At 39.5% G+C, this 22175-nt stretch overlaps 1 protein-coding gene across 1 annotated transcript in view; it reads right to left on the reverse strand.

Annotated features, from left to right (window-relative positions):
* The window catches only part of LOC126987308 (uncharacterized), a 385727-nt gene that overhangs the window by 129493 nt on the left and 234059 nt on the right, over positions 1-22175 (reverse strand). Inside the window, exon 7 of the transcript XR_007740698.1 lies at positions 6657-6697. The gene's annotated coding sequence lies outside the window, so the exon portion shown is untranslated. The remainder of the gene's footprint in view (positions 1-6656; positions 6698-22175) is intronic.

Here is a 22175-nt window from a genome sequence, read left to right on the forward strand (position 1 = left end):
CATAAAACTACTACTGGAAATGTCTCAAACTCTTACGAAAGCCCTGTCAAACTACCACCAGGGTCATAAAACTACTACTGGAAATGTCTCAAACTCTTACGAAAGCCCTGTCAAACTACCACCAGGGCCATAAAACTACTACTGGAAATGTCTCAAACTCTTACGAAAGCCCTGTCAAACTACCACCAGGGTCATAAAACTACTACTGGAAATGCCCCAAACTCCCATGAAAGCCTTGTCAAATGTGTTTCTTTAGGTGCATGGTACAGGGGAAGGGTCACACTACCACCAGGGTCATAAAACTACTCCTGGAAATGCCTCAAACTCTTACAAAAGCCCGGTCAAACTACCACCAGGGTCATAAAACTACTACTGGAAATGCCCCAAACTCCCATGAAAGCCTTGTCAAATGTGTTTCTTAAGGTTCATGGTACAGAGGAAGGGTCACACTACCACCAGGGTCATAAAACTACTCCTGGAAATGCCTCAAACTCTTACGAAAGCCCTGTCAAACTACCACCAGGGTCATAAAACTACTACTGGAAATGCCCCAAACTCCCATGAAAGCCTTGTCAAATGTGTTTCTTAAGGTTCATGGTACAGAGGAAGGGTCACACTATCACCAGGGCCATAAAACTACTACTGGAAATGTCTCAAACTCTTACGAAAGCCCTGTCAAACTACCACCAGGGTCATAAAACTACTACTGGAAATGCCCCAAACTCCCATGAAAGCCTTGTCAAATGAGTGTTTCTTAAGGTTCATGGTACAGAGGAAGGGTCAAACTACCACCAGGGTCATAAAACTACTCCTGGAAATGCCTCAAACTCTTACGAAAGCCCGGTCAAACAACCACAAGAGTCATAAAACTACTACTGGAAATGCCCCAAACTCCCATGAAAGCCTTGTCAAATGTGTTTCTTAAGGTTCATGGTACAGAGGAAGGGTCACACTACCACCAGGGTCATAAAACTACTCCTGGAAATGCCTCAAACTCTTACGAAAACCCTGTCAAACTACCACCAGGGTCATAAAACTACTACTGGAAATGCCCCAAACTCCCATGAAAGCCTTGTCAAATGTGTGTTTCTTAAGGTTCATGGTACAGAGGAAGGGTCACACTATCACCAGGGCCATAAAACTACTACTGGAAATGTCTCAAACTCTTACGAAAGCCCTGTCAAACTACCACCAGGGTCATAAAACTACAACTGGAAATGCCCCAAACTCCCATGAAAGCCTTGTCAAATGTGTGTTTCTTAAGGTTCATGGTACAGAGGAAGGGTCACACTACCACCAGGGTCATAAAACTACTCCTGGACGTACCTCAAGCTCCTACGAAAGCCTTGTCAAATGTGTGTACTTGATAGCCCGGCAGCAGTGAAGACAAGGCTTGGGAAGTGGCCGGCCCCGCACACCTGTTGATTGCCTTCCGCCAGGTGTGCTCTCCCTCCCTCCCTCCCTCCCCATCACTTAATGCTACCACTCACTCATTCACTCACTCAACTAATCACTAACTGCCCATCTATTCATTGCCTGACTTTACTAAGTGAATGATTGATTGGCTTACTAATTGACTGACTAGTTGGATGACTGACTGACTGGCTGATTTGCTGGCTGACTGACTGGAAGGGTAATTGACTGACTGACTGACTGACTGACTGGCTGGTTGGGTGATTGACTGACTGACTGGTTGACTGACTGACTGACTTCTTCCTTTTCTCTCTCCTTTTCTTTCTTTCTTCCCTTTTTCCTTTCTCTTTTCTTTTCTTTCTTCCTTCCTTCCTTCTTTCCTTCCTTCCTCCCTCCCTCCCTATCTCCCTTCCTTCCTTCCTTCCTTCTCTTCCTATCTCCCTCCTAATCTCCCTCCCTCCCTTCTTTCCTTCTCTCTCCCTTCCTTCCTCACCCACGCACTGACTGACTAAAAGAAGGAAAAAGAAAATAAGAAAAGGGAAAAAGAAGATACGGAAATAGAACAGGAGAAAAAAACAATAAAAAAAGGAAAGAGAAAATATGAAAAAGAAACTCACCTAAAAAAGAAAAAGGAAATCAAGAGAATAAAAAGGAGAAGGAAATCAAGAGGAAAAGAAGAAGATAGAGAAAAGAAGAAAAGGGGAGAGGGATAAGAAAGGGGAAGAAGAGAAAGATATGAAATTAAGGAGAGAAAAAAAATGAGAAAAAACAATATGAAAAAAGGAAAACAAAAGATATGAAAAGAGAAAAGAATGAAGAAGAAAAACAGGAAAAAAATGAGATCAAGAAGAAAAGAAGAAAATGGAAAAGGAGGAAAAGAATGAAGGAGAAGAAAATTGAAGAAAAGATGAAGAAAGAGGAAAATGAAGAAGAGAAAACAAAATAAAAAGGATTGAGGAAATGAATGGAAGAAGAAAAGAGAAAAAAGAGAATAATGAAGAAAACGAAGAAAAGAAAGAAGAAAAACGAAGGAAGAAAATATTAAAGTAAAGAAAGAAAAGGAAAGGAATAAAAAGCAAAAAGGGAAAAGAGGAGAAATAAAGAAAATAAAGATAGAGAGAAATAAAAAGAAAATAACAAAAAGAGAGAGAGAGAGAGAGAGAGAGAGTGTGTGAACCGGCGGCCTGGTGGTGTTTCTGTGTATGTATGTCTGTGTGTGTGTGTGTGTGTGTGTGTGTGTGTGTGTGTGTGTGTGTGTGTGTGTGTGTGTGTGTGCTTGTAATCTCTCTCTATATAACCAATTCTCTCTCTCTCTCTCTCTCTCTCTCTCTCTCTCTCTCTCTCTCTACTTGCTTACATATTGTTTATTTCACTCTCATTTCTGGGTAAAATAATAATAATAATAATAATAATAATAGTAGTAGTAGTAGTAGTAGTAGTAGTAGTAGTAGTAGTAGTAGTAGTAGTAGTAGTAGTAGTAGTAGTAGTAGGAGGAGGAGGAGGAGGAGGAGGAGGAGGGGGAGGAGAAAAGATGAAAACAAGAATAAAGAAAAAAAAAATATGGAAAAAGAAAACGAAAAAAGAGAAGAGAAAATGGAAAAGACGAAAAGAAAGAAAAGAAATAGTAAGAGAAAAGATGAAAGAAAAAAGGGAAAGAAAATATGAAGAAAAAAATATGGAAAAGAAAAAAAAAAGAAGAGAAAATAGTTGAAAAAATAAATAGTAATAGTAGAAGTAGTAGTAGCAGTAGTAGTAGTAGTAATATTATTATTATTATTATTATTAGTAATAGTAGTAGTAGTAGTAGTAACCTCGTTCATTACTTTTGTTTGTTCGTATATTTCTTTTTTTTTTCCTTTCTTTCTTCAGTAACTATCTTCTTCCTTTCTTCGTTTTCACCTTTTTTTCTAGTTCTATCTTTCTTTACTTTCTTTTCTCTGTACTTTTATCCATTTTTCTCTTTAATTTTTTTTCACTGAGTTTCCCCTTCTTTTTTTTTCTTTTTTCATTTCTTTCTTCCAACTTTTCTTACTTGTTTCCTTAGTTTTCATCCACATTGCAAGAGTTAACCAGTATCTTCACTCTTTCATCCTTATACTGTCCAACTTTCTAATGCAAGAGTTAACCAGTATCTTCACTCTTTCATCCCTATACTGTCCAACTTTCTAATGCAAGAGTTAACCAGTATCTTCACTCTTTCATCCATATACTGTCCAACTTTCTAATGCAAGAGTTAACCAGTATCTTCACTCTTTCATCCATATACTGTCCAACTTTCTAATGCAAGAGTTAACCAGTATCTTCACTCTTTCATCCCTATACTGTCCAACTTTCTAATGCAAGAGTTAACCAGTATCTTCACTCTTTCATCCCTATACTTTTCAACTTTCTAATGCAAGAGTTAACCAGTATCTTCACTCTTTCATCCCTATACTGTCCAACTTTCTAATGCAAGAGTTAACCAGCATCTTCACTCTTTCATCCCTATACTGTCCAACTTTCTAATGCAAGAGTTAACCAGTATCTTCACTCTTTCATCCCTATACTGTCCAACTTTCTAATGCAAGAGTTAACCAGTATCTTCACTCTTTCATCCCTATACTTTTCAACTTTCTAATGCAAGAGTTAACCAGTATCTTCACTCTTTCATCCATATACTTTTCAACTTTCTAATGCAAGAGTTAACCAGTATCTTCACTCTTTCATCCATATACTGTCCAACTTTCTAATGCAAGAGTTAACCAGTATCTTCACTCTTTCATCCATATACTGTCCAACTTTCTAATGCAAGAGTTAACCAACATCTTCACTCTTTCATCCATATACTTTTCAACTTTCTAATGCAAGAGTTAACCAGCATCTTCACTCTTTCATCCATATACTGTCCAACTTTCTAATGCAAGAGTTAACCAGCATCTTCACTCTTTCATCCATATACTGTCCAACTTTCTAATGCAAGAATTAACCAGTATCTTTACTCTTTCATCCCTATACTGTCCAACTTTCTAATGCAAGAGTTAACCAGTATCTTCACTCTTTCATCCATATACTGTCCAACTTTCTAATGCAAGAGTTAACCAGCATCTTCACTCTTTCATCCATATACTTTTTAACTTTCTAATGCAAGAGTTAACCAGTATCTTCACTCTTTCATCCATATACTTTTTAACTTTCTAATGCAAGAGTTAACCAGCATCTTCACTCTTTCATCCATATACTGTCCAACTTTCTAATGCAAGAGTTAATCAGTATCTTCACTCTTTCATCCATATACTGTCCAACTTTCTAATGCAAGAGTTAACCAGCATCTTCACTCTTTCATCCATATAATGTCCAACTTTCTAATGCAAGAGTTAACCAGCATCTTCACTCTTTCATCCATATACTGTCCAACTTTCTAATGCAAGAGTTAACCAGTATCTTCACTCTTTCATCCATATACTGTCCAACTTTCTAATGCAAGAGTTAATCAGTATCTTCACTCTTTCATCCTTATACTTTTCAACTTTCTAATGCAAGAGTTAATCAGTATCTTCACTCTTTCATCCTTATACTTTTCAACTTTCTAATGCAAGAGTTAATCAGTATCTTCACTCTTTCATCCTTATACTTTTCAACTTTCTAATGCAGGAGTTAAACAGTATCTTCACTCTTTCATCCCTATACTGTCCAACTTTCTAATGCAAGAGTTAACCAGCATCTTCACTCTTTCATCCCTATACTGTCCAACTTTTTAATGGAAGAGTTAACCAGTATCTTCACTCTTTCATCCATATACTGTCCAACTTTCTAATGCAAGAGTTAACCAGTATCTTCACTCTTTCATCCATATACTGTCCAACTTTCTAATGCAAGAGTTAACCAGTATCTTAACTCTTTCATCCATATACTGTCCAACTTTCTAATGCAAGAGTTAACCAGCATCTTCACTCTTTCATCCATATACTGTCCAACTTTCTAATGCAAGAGTTAACCAGCATCTTCACTCTTTCATCCCTATACTGTCCAACTTTTTAATGGAAGAGTTAACCAGTATCTTCACTCTTTCATCCCTATACTGTCAAACTTTTTAATGCAAGAGTTAACCAGTATCTTAACTCTTTTTCTGACCTTGATTTCTTACTTTAATTTCTTACGTCCTTCTATCTTTCTCCGTTTCCCTCCTTCTCTTTTCTCTTTTTTTCCGATCTTGTATTTCTTTCTTTTCCTGCTAACTTTCACCTTTATCTTCTCTCCTCTCTCTCCTTTCTTTTTCTTTATTTTCCTTTCCTTTTTTTCCTCCTTCATACACGCTTTCCTTTCTCTTGTCATTTTTCCTTTTCTCTTCCTTTCTTTTCTTTAGTTAGTTGATTCTCTCTCTCTCTCTCTCTCTCTCTCTCTCTCTCTCTCTCTCTCTCTCTCTCTCTCTCTCTCTCTCTCTCTCTGCCCTCCTTCCTTCCTTCCTCCCTTCCCTCCCTCTCCTCTCTTTATTCTATTTTCCTTTTCTTTCTTTCTCTCCTTCGTTTCTTCCTTCCTTCCTCTTCCCCCATCACCATCTACACTTTCTTCCTTTCTTCTTTCTTTTCTTTATTTTTCTTCCTTTTTTCCTTCTTCATTCTCGCTTTCCTTCCTCTTGTCAGTTTTCCTATTCTCTTTTCCTTTCCTTTCCTTGCTTTGTTTATTCTCTCTCTCTCTCTCTCTCTCTCTCTCTCTCTCTCTCTCTCTCTCTCTCTCTCTCTCTCTCTCTTTTCTTTCTCTCTGCCCCCCTTCCTTCCTTCCTCCCTTCCCTCCCTCTCCTCTCTTTATTCTATTTTCCTTTTCTTTCTTTCCTCCTTCGTTTCTTCCTTCCTTCCTCTTCCCCCATCACCATCTACACTTTCTCCCTTTCTCCTTTCTTTTCGTAATTTTCCTTCCTTTTTCCTCATTCATTCTCGTTTTCCTTAATCTTGTCAGTTTTCCTATTCTCTTCTTTTCCTTCTCTTTTCCTTTCCTTTCCTTACTTAGTTAATTCCACCTCTTCTTTCTTCCTTCCTTCCTTCCTCCCTTCCCACCACCACCACCATCATCATCACCATCAGCGGCAATAGCGGACTGGAAGATCCATTTGTTGATGAAACTGAGAGACAGCCTCGAGGGTGTGTGTGTTTGTGTGTGTGTGTGTGTGAGAGAGAGAGAGAGAGAGAGAGAGAGAGAGAGAGAATAGTGGTAGATAACACACACACACACACACACACACACACACACACACACACATAACCCCTTACCTGTCGTGAAGTTCCCGTGGTCACCTGCCAGCATCACACACCTGTTGAAAGATAATTACCGTGAGAGAGAGAGAGAGAGAGAGAGAGAGAGAGAGAGAGAGAGAGAGAGAGAGAGAGAGAGAGAGAGAGAGAGATGGGGGGGGGGAGGAGGAAGGGTTTGTTTGTTTTGAATGGTTGGATTGTGTTATGCTTTTTTTTTCGTTTTAAACTGGGAATTATTTATTTTTCCTGTTCCCTAACGCTTACTTTCCTGGTTTTCCTATTTTCCTTACTTTCTTGTTTCCGTGTTTTCTTCTTTTCCTTTCCTATATGACACTTTCTTTCTCGTTTTGTTACTTTTTTGTTTTCCTCTTTCTTACTAATTTTCTAACTTTTCCTTTTTCGTTTTCTTACTTTTTTCTTGTTTTTTCCTTTCTTGCTAATTTTCTGACTTTTCTTTCTCCATTTCTTACTTTTTTGTTTTTTTCCTTTTTCTTGCTAACTTTCTAACTTTTTCTCCTCTTCTTTGTTTTGTTTTGTTTTCCTCTTTCTTGATAACTTTCTAACTTTTTCTTTTTCGTTTTCTTACTTTTTCTTGTTTTTTTCCTTTTTCTTGCTAACTTTCTGACGTTTTCTTTTCTTTTTTACTCTTTCTTGTTAACTTTCTGACGTTCTTTTCTTTCTTCTTTTCTTTTTTTTCCTTTCTTGCTAACTTTCTAACTTTCTTTTCTTTCTCCTCTTTTTTCTTGTTTTTTTCCTTTCTTGCTAACTTTCTGACGTGTTTTCCTTTTTCCTCTTTCTTGCTAACTTTCTTTCTTCCTTCCTAACTTTCGTCTATTACATCCTAACGTGTTCTTTCTAACGTTGAAACTTTTTCCTTCCCTAAATTTCTTCTCTTCTTAACTATCTTTTTTAATTATCTTCGTCTATTTCTTTATATCTTCTCGCATTCCCGTTTCTTACACTTTCATTTCCTTACTTTCGTTTATCGCTTTCTGAATTTCTCTCCTATCCTTCACTATTTCCTTAAGGCCCTGTCGCACCAACGCCCGGTACATCCCGAATCACGCCGAATTGGGTTACTTCGGCACGCCAACGGAAAATCGGGACTGGTCGGAGGTCAACGAGCGCACATCTTTCCACGCCGGCACGCACCAGCTAACGGCCAAAAAAGCCCCAGTCGACAATAACTTTATCCGAGAGCGGCCCGACAGAATTTTTTATCACGAGATACCGTGCCGACACCGTACAATGTTCTTCATTACCGTGTCTCTGCCGGGCAAGCACCGTGCACGTACCGGCTCTTGCCAGACGCGTATCGGCCTTTACCAGGTCATAATTTCTTCCTCCGTTGTCCACACGGTGTGAATACGGTGTGAGTACGGTGCCCTAGGAATGCGCACGGCAAGTGCCGGTGCGAGTACGGTGTGAGTACGGTGCCCTAGGAATGCGCACGGCAAGTGCCGGTGCGAGTACGGTGTGAGTACAGTGCTCTAAGAATGCGCCCGGCAGGGTGAAAAGTTGTACTGGCTGGCAGTAGCTGGCAACTCACTGGCCCAGGCTTATATAAAACCGGCCACCCTATCCAGGGTTGCCATTTGGTATTCAAGCACCGTGATTTGTATTGGACTTAAATATGATAATGAAACGAATGAAATTTGGTATTGAACTATAGAAAAAAAATAAGGAATACTTCCACCTATACATCCCCTTACACACACAAAAAACGTACATAGACAGTTCAACCTCCCCAGTAACCAACTTATTTTAGAGTAATTAAAAGTTTAATATTTTCATATCTTAGTCGGAACGTTCGGGGTGAATTTTTACCTGTGCTGCATCATTCAATTTTCACCGTCACCCTGCAAACCAGAGACACCAGGATTAGTATTAAAAGGCAACGAATAAATAGTCATTAGTTACGGACGCGCCGGCCAGGTAGCGACCTCCGACAACATTTTTATAATTTCCTCGCCAGGCGGTCCCTACTCTATTCCTCCCCCTCTCATACCCTCCGGTTCCCACACTTTTTGTACGAGTCTCGATACGTGTATAAGTCTCGTAACGAGACTTATACACGTCTCGTACAAGTACGCACACGACGCAGTGACACACCACCTCCCGCCGCCGGTCAGTAGCCGGCTCTTAACTGTGAAGGTATCACTATGTCGAAGTGGAAAGGTTCCTATGAATCTGGTCGTACTTATCACACCGAGTGGAAATAAGAATTACGAAAACATATATGTTTTATTATTAGTTTGGTATTGGAAAAGTGAATCTGGTATAAAAAAAACTGAAGTATTTGGTATCAAGTCCCTGAGTAAACCCTGACCCCATCTCAGCTACCAGTGCTTTGGCCAGGGTGCCCAATATATAGGCGGTGCTGCTTTACCTGGGTGTTTACCGGGGTGGACCGTGCGATGCCGAGCACTTGCCGGGCACGTATCGGGCACGTACCGTCCTGGTACCGTATTTTGCCGAGCGAGGATCGGCCAAGACCGTAGTGGTTTCGGCCTTTGCCGGGGGGCGGTTCTTGGGACACCGTGCTCGCCTCGCCTGTCACCGAGGGAATACTGTGCATGCACCTTGCGCGTGTCGGCAATCACCGTGCGAGCACCGGCCGCACACCGAACTTTATCACGGTATACGCCGACCTCTCGATTTTTGAAAATTCGGCACGCACCGGCTAAGATCGTGCTCGACCATACTCTGTGGGACACCGGCTTTAAACCCCATGGATGCGGACCGCCTACAATTCGTCCACTACTATGAACGTGTATCTCTGTGCCTTTACCCCTTCACTATGTCTCACACCCTCTGCTACACCTCTCCACGCCCTTAATTTTTAATTCTACGTAACTCCCTAACCTGCCTACACCTCTCTACCTTTCTGCCATACCTCTAACACTTAGCTACACCTCTCTCTCCCCCCTTAACTTTTTTTTCTTGCATTGCTTCTGTGTACTTCTTCCTCCCTTTTTTTTCTTTCTGTTTTTCGTGTTATATTTGCGTAGGCAGCAACGTAAAAATAAATAAATAAATACTGACACTTACTTCTCTCTCTCTCTCTCTCTCTCTCTCTCTCTCTCTCTCTCTCTCTCTCTCTCTTAGGCTCATCATGTCTTAAAGTGCTTTGCCAAACTGCCAAACTGAGGAAGAGGAAGAGGAGGAGGAGGAGGAGGAGGAAGACTATTGTGGGGATTTCAGGGATGGACGAAGAGGTATGGAGGAGGAGGAGGAGGAGGAGGAGGAGGAAAAAAAGGAAGAGGAGGGTGAGAAAAGGAAGAGATATGATACGATGAGAGAGAGAGAGAGAGAGAGAGAGAGAGAGAGAGAGAGAGAGAGAGAGAGCTATCTTGATTTATTTATTTTCCGTTTCTCTTTTTCTTAACTATCTTGATTTATTTCTCTTCTCTACTTCTCTTTTCTTTAACTATCTTCATTCATTTCTTTTCTCTATTTCTCCTTTTTCTTAACTATCTTTATTCATTTATTTTGTTTATTTATCTTTTTCCTTAACTATCTTCATTCATTTATTTTGTTTATTTATCTTTTTCCTTAACTATCTTCATTCATTTATTTTGTTTATTTATCTTTTTTCTTAACTATCTTTATTCATTTATTTTGTCTATTTCCTTTTTTCTTAACTATCTTTATTCATTTATTTTGTTTATTTATCTTTTTTTTAACTATCTTCATTCATTTCTTTTCTCTATTTCTCCTTTTTCTTAACTATCTTTATTCATTTATTTTGTTTATTTATCTTTTTCCTTAACTATCTTCATTCATTTATTTTGTTTATTTATCTTTTTTCTTAACTATCTTTATTCATTTATTTTGTCTATTTATCTTTTTTCTTAACTATCTTCATTCATTTATTTTGTCTATTTATCTTTTTCCTTAACTATCTTTATTCATTTATTTTGTTTATTTATCTTTTTCCTTAACTATCTTTATTCATTTATTTTGTTTATTTATCTTTTTCGTAACTATCTTTATTCATTTATTTTGTCTATTTCCTTCTTTCTTAACTATCTTTATTCATTTATTTTGTCTATTTCCTTCTTTCTTAACTATCTTTAATCATTTATTTTGTCTATTTCTCTTTTTCTTAACCATCTCTTTTTCGTAATTCTCTTTTCCTTTACAATTTCTTCCACTATCTTTTTTATCTTTTTTTTTATTTAGTTTTCCTTTCTATCTTCCTGTGTTTCATTATTCTTCCTAACTTTCTGACTATATCTTCTTCGACTTCTTTTATCTTTCTCTTTCTTTCTAATTCTCTTTCCTAACTTCTTTTTTTTTTAACTATCTTTTCCTTACTTTCGTCAATTTCTATCTTTTCTTATGTTTTCCTGTGATTTTTTCGTTTCTTTTTCGTAACTTCTCCACATTTTCTTAACTTTCGTCTGTTTTCTCTCTCTCTCTCTCTCTCTCTCTCTCTCTCTCTCTCTCTCTCTCTCACATTCTTATTTTATTCCTTTTCTCTTTTTTTCTCTTACTTTCTTTTTTCTATATATTTCCAAACTGCTTTTTCTTCTTTTCCTTCTTTCTTTCTTTCTTTTTTTCTTTCTTTTATTCATATATATCCAAACTGCTTTTTTTGTCTTCCTTTTTTCCTCAATTCTTTCTTTATTTTCTTCTTTTCTTTTTCTATATATTTCACAAACTCCTTTTTCATCTTTTACTTATTTTCTTTCTTTCTTTTCTTTTCTTTCTAAAAATTTCCAAACTCCTTTTTTCTGATCTTTTCCTTATTTTCTTTCTCTCTCATTCTTTCTTTTTTTTAATGAAGCGAGCGAGAGGTGCTACTAATCTCTCTCTCTCTCTCTCTCTCTCTGACATTTTACACTGAAATAAGTTATGCAAAAGAAGCTTATTTTGATATTTATACGTTTTTTGTAACTCTGAATCTAGACTTCCTGAGCAATCGTTTTATCCCTTAATGTAAAAACTGTTTGTAGGAGTGTGAAGGAATTCGTAAGAGAGGGAGAGAAAATAAAGGAAAAAGAGGAGAATGAAACAATAAAATAAAGAAGAAAACAAAGAAAGAGGAAGAAAAATGACAAAAGGGCAAAAGAAAGCAGAAAATAAGAAGGATAAGAAGTCATAAGAAATTTGTAAGTAAAGGAATTTGAAAGTAGGAATTTGTTAAGATGGCGGTTAACTCTTGCATGAGAAAGTAAGGCAGCAGAGAAAGGAAAAAGTAGAGAATTTGATAAAGTCTTGCATTAGAAAGTTGGACAGTATAGGGACGAAAGAGTGAAGATACTGGTTAGCTCTTGCATTAGAAAGCTGGACAGCACATAAATGAAAAAATAAAGATACTGGTTAATTCTTCAATCAGTACATCACCAAGTATATGGATGAAAGAATGAAGATGCTGGTAAACTCTTGCATCAGGAAATCGGACAGTACAGGGATGAGCTAAAGTAGAAAGTCATGTGCAGTGAGGCCGCGGGAGGGGGTGAGGCAGGCAGTTATCAAGTTCAGAAGATCAGTTAGAAGGAAAACATGGATGAGAGGAAGGGACATGAAGGCGGAATTCTCAATAAGTTACCTAGCAAATGGATGAAAGAGTGGAGATACAGGTAAACTCTTGCATCAGGAAATTGGACAGTACAGAAATGAGCTAAGATAGAGTGGAGCCATGCAGTTAAGAAGTTCATTAGACCAGTTAGAAGGAAAACAGGGATGAAAGGAAGGAAAGGAAGGCGGAATTCTCAATAAGTTACCTAGCAAATGGATGAAAGAATGAAGATGCTGGTCAACTCTTGCATCAGGAAATTGGACAGTACAGAAATGAGCTAAGATGGGGTGATGGCATGCAGTTAACAAGTTCAGTTAGCAAAGGAAGGGATATGAAGGCGGAATTCTCAATAAGTTACCTAGCAAATGGATGAAAGAATGAAGATGCTGGTCAACTCTTGCATCAGGAAATTGAACAGTACAGAGAAGCGCTAAGGTAGGGTGGAGCCATGCAGTTAACAAGTTCAGAGGACCAGTTAGAAGGAAAATAGGGATGAAAGGAAGGATATGAAGGCGGAATTCTCAATAAGTTTCCTAGCAAATGGATGAAAGAATGAAGATACTGGTAAACTCTTGCATCAGGAAATTGGACAGTACAGAGAAGCGCTAAGGTAGGGTGGAGCCATGCAGTTAACAAGTTCAGAGGACCAGTTAGAAGGAAAACAGGGATGAAAGGAAGGAAAGGAAGGAACATAGAGGCGGAATTCTCAATAAGTTAACTAGCAAATGGATGAAAGAATGAAGATACAGGTAAACTCTTGCATCAGGAAATTGGACAGCACAGAGAAGCGCAAAGATAGAGTGGAGACATGCAGTTAACAAGTTCAGAGGACCAGTTAGAAGGAAAACAGGGATGAGAGGAAGGGAAAGAAGGAACATAGAGGTGGAATTCTAAGTGTTTATGTCGGTTATGTCTAATGCCTCCTTCCTATCAGTCTCTCCCCTTCAGCGTCGAATGTATTGTGTAGTGGTTGCATATCAGTCTGTCTGTTGGCGTCTGTCAGTCTGTCACTTGAAACGAGAGCGTGTGAGTGAGGAAATGGATGACTCTCTCTCTCTCTCTCTCTCTCTCTCTCTCTCTCTCTCTCTCTCTCTCTCTCTCTCTCTCCATTCCATTTTACTGCGTTCATTTCTCTTCTATTCGGAAGTTTAAATGAGGGCACACACACACACACACACACACACACACACACACACACACACACACACACACACACACACATTCAGCTAATAACTAATGCAAAAACAAAATAATTAACGTTGATAATTATTCGATATCATGGTATAATAATATTTTCCTCCTCCTCCTCCTCCTCTTCCTCCTCCTCCTCATCATCCTACTACCACTACTACTACTATTACTACTACTACCACTACTACTACCACTACCTCTACTACTACTACTACTACTACTACTACTACTTCCAATAATAATGATACAAATTCCCACCACGTACATAAATTAACATATCCGTGACATTTGAACACACACACACACACACACACACACACACACACACACACACACACACACACACCTGCGCTTTATGATAATCAGCTTGAATAGTTTTACCTTCCCTAAATATCACCTTGCTATATATAATTCCGCTACATACTCTTTCATGTATTTAAGTTACGCCCTTATAGAGTGGAGGCGGAGAGGTTAGATCACAATGGGACGATGGCTTGCTGTCTGAATGGCTTGGCTGTTGGTTGAATGACACTTAAACTATTGGAAAGCATTTTAATGAACCTAATGATAAGTGGAATTATATGTAGCGAGATGAAAATAAGGCAATAAGATGTAATACAGCTCACATGCAACAGATGTAACAGATATAGACAAGATTTAATGTAACTCAAATTGTAATAGATGTCATAGATGTAGCAATGTTATAGATAGATAGATAGATAGATAGATAGATAGATAGATATAAGGTTTAATATAACTAAAAATGTAACATGTCATAAATGTAACATCGGTAAAATGTAATACGATGTAACATAATTAAAATACTGTAACAAGTAATAAAAAAAAAAGGAGATAGCCTACTAGCAAAATGTAACAAAAAGGGAATTTGACAAGAAAATAATCAGGAAATAAAAGAAGTCCGTGGCTGAGTGGATAGCGTGACGCCGACTACCCACATGCTGTCCTGAAGACCACCTGTCATCCTGTCAACCTGGACTCTAGATTCTCTCTCTAAGGCCCCGTTCACACTGTGCCGACTCTGGGGCACGACAACCCAGCGACTCAGGGTACACGAGGTCTTGGGTGAGAAAGTTGGAAAGTTTCGTTTAGTCGGCGCAACATCTGTGGTCATATGCCGGAGAGAGACAGAAGGGGAAGGAAAGTTGGAAAGTTTTGTTTAGTCGGCGCAACATCTGTGGTCATATACCGGAGAGACAGAAGGGGAAGGAATTATAGGAGAAGGCAACAGACCCCAGGAGACGGGACACAACCCCCGATTAATACCTGGTACAAATTCACTGCTGGGTGGACAGGGGCGTAGGGTATCGGAAAAGCCGCCCAAATTTTTCCACTCCGCCCGGGACTCGAACCCGGGCTCTTTCGGTTGTGAGCCGAGTGTGCTAACCGCTGCACCACGAAGCCCCTGTCTTAGGTGTGAAATGCTGACATGAAAGGGTCGAACATGGTCGGAAATTGGGCCGACCATCAGGCCCACCAATAAACCCTACCGGCTACACAGGTGGAAACGTAAATGAGAAAGAAGAAGACAAAGAGATATAAATAGAAAACAACACAAGTGAAAAAAAAGAACTGTAAAAGTGATAACGTAAAAAAGTAAAGCACATCACCACCACAAACAAAATACGACCGACCTTTACGCCCTTTACCTTTACCCTTTCCCACACCTGCCTAATTGTCCGCCGCGCACCTGTGTTGTCGTTATCAGCATTCAGGTGGCCCGATATTTACCTCAGGCACCTGCTTTGGTACGTGACTTCAAGAGGACTGGCGGCTGGGTGAATACATAGGGTGACAGGTAGATGAATAGAAAGACACATTGAGACTGAGATAGATTTATGGAACGATTTACTTTTGCCTAATCTTTGTGGAGTTGCTTTAAAGATGGCAAATGCGTGGATAGGTAGATAGATAGATAGATAGATTGACACCGACTTCCCTGTAATCTAATCTTTGTGAAGTTATTTTAAAGAGAGATACGTAGATAGATAGAGAGATAGATAGATAGATAGATAGATAGATGGATTGACACCGACCTCCCTGTTATCTAATTTTTGTGAAGTTATTTTAAAGAGAGATATGTACATAGATAGACAGATAGATGGATTGACACCGACCTCCCTGTTATCTAATCTTTGTGAAGTTATTTTAAAGATAAGGAGATAGATAGATAGATAGATTGATACTGATTTCCCTGTTATCTAATCTTTGTGAAGTTATTTTAAAGAGAGATATGTAGATAGATAGACAGATAGATGGATTGACACCGACCTCCCTGTTATCTAATCTTTGTGAAGTAATTTTAAAGATAAGGAGATAGATAGATAGATAGATTGACACTGATTTCCCTGCTATCTAATCTTTGGGAAGTTATTTTAAAGAGAGATATGTAGATAGATAGATAGATAGATGGATTGACACCAATTTCCCTGTTATCTAATCTTTGTGAAGTAATTTTAAAGATAAGGAGATAGATAGATAGATAGATAAATTGACACACTTCCCTGTTATCTAATCTCTGTGAAGTTATTTTAAAGAGATACGTAGATAGATAGATAGATAGATAGATAGATAGATTAACACCGACTTCCCTGTTATCTAATCTCTGTGAAGTAATTTTAAAGAGAAGAGATAAGTAGATAGACAGATAGATATTGACTTCACAGGTTGATAGATACATATATAGAACACTCAATAGATACATAAATAATTAAGTAGACAAATGAGTATACAAATAGATAAATAGAACGCTTGGAAAATAGATAAATATGAGTGCTGATAGATTCATAGATAGACAAACAGATAGAAGGCTTGTCATGTGGGTACATAAATGTAGACAAAGAGAGACAGCTTCATATAGATAGATAAATAAGAAGACAGGTCGATAGATACAGACAGGTAGATAAATAGATAGATAAACACCCAGATAGATAGAATAGACAAAGTTAAACACACACACACACACACACACACACACACACAAGTAGATATACCCTGATAGCTTGACAGATAGATAGATAGATAGATAGACAAACAGACATAGAAAGAAGATATGCTAAACACTTGACTGATAGATAAAGATAGATAGATCGGCAGACAGGCAAAGAAACGAATATAGAATAGATTACACCCTTGGCATATAGATAGACAGACAGATTGGTAGATAGACAGACACAGATTATACGATTGACAGAGATAGATAGAGAGATAGGATTAGGTTACAAGTTACAAAGACACAATTTCAAGACAATATTCGCAAAAAAAACAAAAAAACAAAAAAACATCATATTTCTGGTCCTTACTCTGCGTTCAAATCTCCCAAGAGTAATGCAAATGTGTGTTACTGCGCCTATTCATTGCTATTTTCACGCCCTCTTAAAACCTTAGAACTCCATCAACACAGTAAGGCGACGTTTGAATCTCTTATTTAGCTTGGAAATGATATCTGATCCTCCTTCGCTGATGCTGGAAAAATCTACATCCCTCGATACTACTTCATATAGAATCCAAGTCCATGTTTCTTCTACTACGAGAGCTTTGGAGTGTAAGCTGCGTCTGTCTGGTATTGCTATGGATGAGAATGCTTTAGCCAGGCACTTAGAAACACTTAAAAGGGCTGTAAGTTGCTGGGAAAGTAACACCCATGGATACCACCTTGCCTTGAACTGCCTTGGGAAATCTAACATTGAGAGGGAGAAGGAGGAGGAAGAGGAGAAGACGAAGAAGAGGAGGAAGAGGAAGAAGAAGAAAGAGAAGATGAGGAGTTGGTAGATGAGGAAGATGAGAAGACAAAGAAGAGGAGAAGAAGAGAAGGAAGAGGAAGAGGAAGAAGAAGAGAGGAGAAGATGAGGAGGAGCAAGAAGGTGAGGAGGAGTAGGAAGATGAGGAGGAAGAGGAGGAAGATGAGGAGGAAGAAGATGAAGAGGAGGAGGAAGAAGAGGAGGAGGAAGGGGGAATGACTTGGAGAAAACTTAACGACGAACCTTCAGAAACTTAAAACTGTAGCCTGCTGGAAAAGTGACGTCTACGGCCACTACCACGAGAAAAAGAAGAAGAACAAGAGGAGGGGGAGCGGGTGTTGATAGCTACTGGTACGGTAATCTTTCTCACAGTAACAGCCGGGAACAGCCACCCCCCTCTTCAGCTGTTCTCTTAACCAGCACCTGACCTATATCAATGTTAAGCATCCGGTCTGGAGTGATAAGCTGATTTTCACGGCCAAGACTGCAGCTCAAGGGCAATACACACACACACACACACACACACACACAGCAAAAAAGTCCTATTAAGCGATGTTCCTGTAGTAGAAAAGAAGTGAATGGCTAATGAGATCGTCAGTTTCAGAGGCAAATACATGACAGGGAGACAAAGTTAGATACACAGATATACGAAAAAGCAGTTAAGACGGACTATTAATAAGAAATGTGGGCACTTTTAGACGGGAAATGAACTGTGAATGATTAGAAGATGATTACTAGGTTAGCCCGTGAACCCAAGATACATAGATACAGATATACGAAAAAGCAGTTAAGACGGACTATTAATAAGAAATGTGGGCACTTTTAGACGGGAAATAAACTGTGAATGATTAGATGATTACAAGGTTAGCCCGTGAACCCAAGATACATAGTTAGATACAGATATACGAAAAAGCAGTTAAGACGGACTATTAATAAGAAATGTGGGCACTTTTAGACGGGATATACACTGTTAATGATTAGAAGATGATCACGAGGTTAGTCAGTGAGCCCAGGATACATAGTTAGATACAGATATACGAATAGACAGTTAAGACGGACTATTAATAAGAAATGTGGGCACTTTTAGACGGGAAATAAACTGTGAATGATTAGAAGATGATTACAAGGTTAGCCCGTGAACCCAAGATACATAGTTAGATACAGATATACGAAAAAGCAGTTAAGACGGACTATTAATAAGAAATGTGGGCACTTCTAGACGGGAAATGAACTGTGAATGATTAGATGATTACAAGGTTAGCCCGTGAACCCAAGATACATAGATACAGATATACGAAAAAGCAGTTAAGACGGACTATTAATAAGAAATGTGGGCACTTTTAGACGGGATATACACTGTTAATGATTAGAAGATGATCACGAGGTTAGTCAGTGAGCCCAGGATACATAGTTAGATACAGATATACGAAAATGCAATTAAGACAGACGACCATTATGACGAGTGAATACTTGAAGCTAGGAAATACATCGTCAATAATTATATATAAGATTACGTGGTTAGTCTGAGTAAGCCAGCCACGTTTGAAAACTAAATTCAACACACTAACCCGTCATTTTTTAGCCCTTATATCAAAACAAACACATACAACACAATCTTCCTCACCTCGAAACACTAACTCACTAAACAACACTAACTCGCTTCTTCTAACCTTATATCAACACAGCAACACAATCTTCCTCACCTCGAAACACTAATTCACTAAACAACACACTAACTCGCCTCTTCTAACCTTATATCAACACAGCAACACATAGAACACAATCTTCCTCACCTCGAAACACTAACTCACTAAACAACACACTAACTCGCCTCTTCTAACCTTATATCAAAATAGCAACACACAACACAATCTCTCTTACCTCGAAACACTAACTTTCTAAACAACACACTAACTCGTCTCTTCTAAGCTTATATCAAAACAGCAACACATAGAACACAGCCTCTCACCTTCTCTTGCCTTCCCTTCTCACAGGACACAATACACAACGCAACACACTTACACAATGAACACACACACAGAGAGAGAGAGAGAGAGAGAGAGCAGCAACCGAACCACATTACCAAGATCACTCAACCCAGCACACTTTATTTACTTATTCCGACCTATAACTACAGCAAAAACACATCAGTAATACACGGTTTTGACGATAACAGTTATAGGAAACCGTCATTTGTGTTTATAAGGTCTAAAAAAAACGAGAAATACTATGCAGAGTGAGTCAACCTGGCAACACTGGAGAGAGAGAGAGGTTGGGGGGAGGAGGAAGAGGAGGAGGTGGGTAGGGGAGGAGAGAGAGGATAGAGGAAGAGGAGGAAGAGGAGGAGGAGACTGACCAGTGTCTCCAGTTCTCGTCAGCCAATGGGGAGGAGTGTGGGTTGCCGACTGGACAGCCACGAGTATTGATTTTCCTGCTGTACTTTTTAATCCTGTACTTTTGGTCTTCATATGCAAGCCTCACCTAAAAATGGACATCAGCTAAACCGTCAAAGGAGTGTTAAGCCGCCTAAGAAGCCTAAAGAAAGGCACTGAAGTCTTTAACGTGTAATATCTTGTTGCCATTCGCTTCCACACTTCCTACCTTTTAAAATCTAACCACTTATTTAGGGTTGGGGGCCGAGTACCTTTATGGAAACCGAGTAATTCGAGTTTTAATTACGCTTCAAAACCGAGTACCGAATGATTCCTTTGTTCGGACGACAGCTAGGCGGGAAGCAGATCGTTTTGGGACCAGTCTTATCACAGGATGCTGGGGGGGGTCAAGGGGTTGTAAGTTGGAAAGTTTTGTTTAGTCGGCGCAACATCTGTGGTCATATGCCGGAGAGAGACAGAAGGGGAAGGAATTATAGAAGGGAACAGACCCCAGGAGACGGGACACAACCCCCGATTAATACCTGGTACCCATTCACTGCTGGGTGGACAGGGGCGGAGGGTATCGGAAAAGCCGCCCAAATTTTCCACTCCGCCCGGGAATCGAACCCGGCCTCTCGCTTGTGAGCTGAGTGTGCTAACCACTGCACACCACGAAGCACCCCCCCCCCCCCCCTTGTAAGAGATGAGAATTGTTCATATTCGTCTGAGGACAGATGACGTTAAGATAATGGCTTTTAATATTCCGTGTGAGATTCAAACAATATTAAATTTTCTTCATATTGTCAAACAGCTCCAGTGCTTCATTCATGCTCGAGATGAAGCAGAAAAGTCAAGGTTCTGCAGATTATAAGGAACGTATAATAGGACATTTTCGTTTCTCACATCAACTATTTCTAAAGGTCAAAGAGAGGGTCAATCAGGTTCTATTGAATGTTTCTTTAGGTTCACGGTACAGAGAAAGGGTCACACTACCACCAGGGTCATAAAACTACCACTGGAAATGCCCACAACTCCTTGGAAAGCCTTGTCAAATGTGTGTTTCTTTAGGTTCGCGGTACAAAAGAAGGGTCACACTACCACCAGGGTCATAAAACTACCCCTGGAAATGCCCACAACTCCTTGGAAAGCCTTGTCAAATGTGTGTTTCTTTAGGTTCGCGGTACAAAAGAAGGGTCACACTACCACCAGGGCCATAAAACTACCCCTGGAAATGCCCACAACTCCTTGGAAAGCCTTGTCAAATGTGTGTTTCTTTAGGTTCGCGGTACAAAAGAAGGGTCACACTACCACCAGGGCCATAAAACTACCACTTGAAATGCCCAAAACTCCTTGGAAAGCCTTGTCAAATGTGTGTTTCTTTAGGTTCGCGGTACAAAAGAAGGGTCACACTACCAACAGCGTCATAAAACTACCCCTGGAAATGCCCACAACTCCTTGGAAAGCCTTGTCAAATGTGTGTTTCTTTAGGTTCGCGGTACAAAAGAAGGGTCACACTACCACCAGGGCCATAAAACTACCCCTGGAAATGCCCACAACTCCTTGGAAAGCCTTGTCAAATGTGTGTTTCTTTAGGTTCATGGTACAGAGGAAGGGTCACACTACCACCAGGGCCATAAAACTACTCCTGGAAGTGCCCCAAACTCTTAGGAAAGCCTTGTCAAACTTTGGTGAACGTAGGTGACGGAATGTTTAAAAATGCGGCCCTAAGACACGGCACGCCACCAGTGTTGCGTAAAATTTATTAATCCAACATCGATCGATTAATTGAATCACCCCAATTTTCAGGGGATTTAATCTATTAAGTAACTGAATTGCAAGAACCGATTAACCGATTAGCACTCACTCAAATCCAAGAACCGATTAGCACTCACTCAAATCCAAGAACCGATTAGCACTCACTCAAATCCAAGAACCGGTTAGCACTCACTCAAATTCAAGAACCGATTAGCACTCACTCAAATCCAAGAACCGATTAGCACTCACTCAAATTCAAGAACCGAGTAATTAGCACACACTCATATCCAAGAACCGAGTAAACCCTTGAGCCGTCTCCTTTGTAAAAAAAAAAAAAAAAAAAAAAAAACGAAACATCCCTAATCCACTATGCTCATGAGTGGATTTTGGAAGGATTGACACATTCCACGTTTTCTATACAGACATACGGGAAACTAATGGCTGCGTTGGGCATGGCGAGATATGTGACCAAAGGAGACTATATATATGTACGATAGTCTCCTTGTATGTGACCGATGCCTCGTTCACGCCATATGTCAAGTCGCGTCTGCTGTGTTTGGTAAGGCAAGGAAGGAAGGTGAGCTTAATGTGCATGCCCAAGGAGTGACGGACGCCCATGAAGTGTTATTCAGTGGCTGTTTGAAAGAGAACGGGGCGAGGATGGGAAGAGGTGGAGGATGGGAAGTAAAGGAAGAAGAAAACTTGTATTAGAAAGGGAGACGATGAAGATTTATTGAAAGCTAGCGAGAGGTACAACTGACAGGCATCCATAAGTGTGTTTAGCGACTGTTTAAAGAGACCGAGAGAGAATGGGAAGAGATAGAGGATGGGAAGTAAAGGAAGAAGAAAACTTGTATTAGAAAGGGAGACTGTGGGAATCTATTGAAAGCTTGCTATATAGAGGTAAAACTCCTAAAAGGCTTCCATAAGTGTG

Source organism: Eriocheir sinensis, chromosome 64 (genome assembly GCF_024679095.1).
Source record: "Eriocheir sinensis breed Jianghai 21 chromosome 64, ASM2467909v1, whole genome shotgun sequence".
NCBI lineage: Eukaryota > Metazoa > Arthropoda > Malacostraca > Decapoda > Varunidae > Eriocheir > Eriocheir sinensis.